The sequence below is a fragment of the Solanum tuberosum genome, unplaced genomic scaffold (genome assembly GCF_000226075.1).
Source record: "Solanum tuberosum cultivar DM 1-3 516 R44 unplaced genomic scaffold, SolTub_3.0 scf00447, whole genome shotgun sequence".
In the NCBI taxonomy this organism is placed as follows: Eukaryota; Viridiplantae; Streptophyta; class Magnoliopsida; order Solanales; family Solanaceae; genus Solanum; species Solanum tuberosum.
This window is the reverse complement of record NW_006239372.1, coordinates 439,090-442,721: the sequence shown is the minus strand read 5'-3', so window position 1 is coordinate 442,721 and position 3,632 is coordinate 439,090.

Here is a 3,632-nt window from a genome sequence, read left to right as displayed (position 1 = left end):
AGCTCATTTCGGCTCCTATCATTATTGCTCCAGATTGAAGCATTCTGTTTCAGCTAATGTGCGATGCGAGTGGTGTGGCTTTGGGGGTTGTGCTTGGCCAACGCAAGGGAAATTTGTTTCACCCGGTCTACTAGCTGTTGAACTTCTAGTTGTTGTGGATCCACTAGCTAATGTCTATCTAGACATCCTATGATGGCACATAGTTTACAGGACATGGTTAATCACCACTTGTCCACTCTGTACTAAGCTTAACTTCCACGGAATAGTTCTTAATCCTATTCATCTTAGCTCTTCAAGGAACATGGGTAATCACCTCTTGTCCTTACATCATATTGTTTACATCCCTACTTTATTCAAATAAGGCGAAACGTAGTGGTGGCTCAAAAAGTAATCAAATAATTCAATTTTAAAATAATTTCAAGAAAAAAGAATTTTAAAGGAGTCGCCATCTAATTTTAGGAAAAACTAGGAAACCAATTAATTAACTAAGAGAAAGTCTACAAAACCAATAGATTCTAGGTAAGGGGTTCAAGTTATTCCAAAGGGAAGGTGTTAGGCATCCTTCGAAATCCACAACTGTGAGTCCTGGCTGAATTCATTTTTAAAAAATTGAGGAGGAGATAAAATAATATACAAGTAAAACAAACATGCGATATACAGAAGTAATAAAATAAAATAATGATATGAGAAACGACCTAAGATTTGCCTAACGTCAATAATGTACACAATAAAACATATAATTCAAACTTCATTCAAATAGCTTCAACGGGAAGCAACTCCGGGTACCTGTAAAGACATTTAGTAAAAGTGTTAGTAATAAATAAAGATAAAAATAAATAATCAAATAATAACTTAAAATAAAAACCCGTCTTATTTACATGGGAGACCTTTAAAATAAACTGTAATTTCTTTATTGGCCAATTTTAACAAATAAAATATATGAACTTAAACGAAATTTCCGTCTTTAAGAATGTGGAGGCCTCCAAAATCGACGGAGATATTTTTTCATTGGCCAATTTTAATTATCAATTCAAATATAACAAAAAGAATAAAAATTACAACATAATATTCTAAATCAGTAAACAATAAACCAATACAAAATAATAACCAACTAAAATCAATCAAAAGAAATTTAGAATAACGATAAAATCATTTCAAAATGCAAATAATTGCAATATCCAATAAAATACACAGTATCAAACCAACAGAAAAGACAAAACAAGTAAAATATTAAAGAATAATAAAGCAACATTAATCAAACTAACACAAAATGACACAAAGTAAATGAAAAATTAAACAACTAACACCAACTATAACGTTACCAACAAACCCATATCAATAACACAGAACACAAAGTTACTGGAAAGTTAAAACAAACAAAATTACTTAAATTAAATAAAAATCATGAGCACGGTTAGTATCTATTCAAATTAATTAATGAGGAAGAAGTATTTTAAAATGCAATAGAAAAAGTATAAACACAATCCCAAAAAAACTATATTAATAACAAAAAATAAAAAGAAAATTAAAACATCAATAAATAACTAAAAATAAAATAATTGTTATAAAATATTATAGTGTGAATGTCCACTACACCGAAAAGTTACTATCACTCATTATTTCCATTACATTCCTCTATTATAAATAACCATAACATCCACCTTTATAATCATCATTCTTGTAACATTTCACTTCCATAATCTCCCCCATTATATTCATGTTAATTTCATGTTTATAACTAACCTTTTGTATGCCTCTATGTTACACTATAAATAGAGGCATAGGGGTTCATATTGTATACACTTGAAGATTTGGTGAATACTTGAAAGAAATAAAGTTATATTATATTGTTCCTCTTGTCTTATATTCTTCTTATCTTAATCTTTATATTTTTCTTTTGTTCTTCAGTTTACAACACGTTATCAGCACGAATGTTCTACCATTGCAGGATTGAAGCAAAGTAAATAAAAAGATGGTAAAAGTAATTGTGTTTATTTTTCTCTTGGGAATAAGCTGAGGTAAATTACTATAAAATCTATTTAATATTTTGCTTGTGATTATGCATCATTTGTTTTCTAACCATGTCAAAATCATATGAGTCTAGCAAGTGCTTTTACTTTGAGCAAACTTTCAATTTGATCACTTACATATATAAAAAGTAAATATAGTTCTGTAAATTAATAATTTGTAAATACATTGTTATTTTTTATCTTGTTTTATTAAAATGTAGATCATGTTCTACATATTTTTATTAATTCATTGTAGAGGCAAGTTTATAAATTATATATCATAATTAAAAAGTTTATGCCCACCGTAATTGATAATATTTTAAAAAGGGCGAGCCCTAGTATATTGTGGCCTATTATACTATTGGTTTAGGGGTGAGACAATGGATTGAAGTTTTACTTTACTAAAAGGATAAGACATCGAGTTATAAGTCTCGGTGCACCATGATGATAAGAAGTTGGGTTCAAGTCCCATCGATTTATGGCCAAAGACGCCTTTATAAGGGTAAGACGTTGAATGTTAAGTCCTAGTGCACCATAGTGATAATATGATGACAACTAAGGCAAAATAATGAACTTTTGCTGAAAAGACATGAAATCCGCCAAACTAATTTGCTCCATTCTCTTATGTGAATGTGGTAGCAGTGTATAATATGTCTGAAAGATGACAAGTGATTTAATGTATGAATATGGGCGTGGTAAAATGTTAATGGTCATCATTGTGGTAATTAAAAGGAACAACGGTATGGGTTCTTAAAATGGTCCTTCAAAATGTGAATGTAATTTTTCTCATCAAAGTGGTATGAAAGGTTATTGGGCACATTGTTGTTGGTGCAAGCCAATTTGAAAAGTTTTGAAAATCCTCCATCAAAATAAAGGAATACAAAGTGGTAGTACATTTAGTACATTTGACCTTTTAAAATGATGTTGAGGTGAGTCACATAAATTTCATAATGTCAAAACATGACAATGAGTTTCTAATAAAAACTTATGGTGCATGTATAAATGGTTAAATGTGACTTGTATTCATATGGATAAGGACACATGTATGGTTGGATAAATGACACATCTCACCTCTATGTGACGTTTGAGAGATTACAAAAAATATTTTGACATAAATGGTTATTTTTGTCATATACTTTGAGTACTACACAAATATTGTGGTATGTTTTATTATGAACTATTGGAGGACCAAAGAAAGAAATAATCATTTTCTATAAAGGTTGTGGTCATGACCAAAACAAATATTATTGTGTGGCAACTCAAATTTGTCATTGGTTATCAAGAAATAAGTCTTGCATGTAATAATTTTAACCACGACAATAATAATAATAATAAATTTTCCTTGAAGGAGATGGTCACCATAAGAATGGTGTTGTGAAATTTGTGGCAGTACACAAAATTAATTAAGAGTTTCGGGAGGACTAATTTGTTACTATCCAGAAAATGAAATAGTTCATAATATTGAGGTTGTAGTAAGTCTCAAAAGGAACTTTTTATGTTTCGGAGGAATTGAAAAGAAAAATTATTATATTGAGGCTGTAAATTATTGAAAAATTAAATATCTTCAAATTACTACAATCAAAGCGGGTTATGAATATTTACATAAAAGGTTACCCGCCTTTC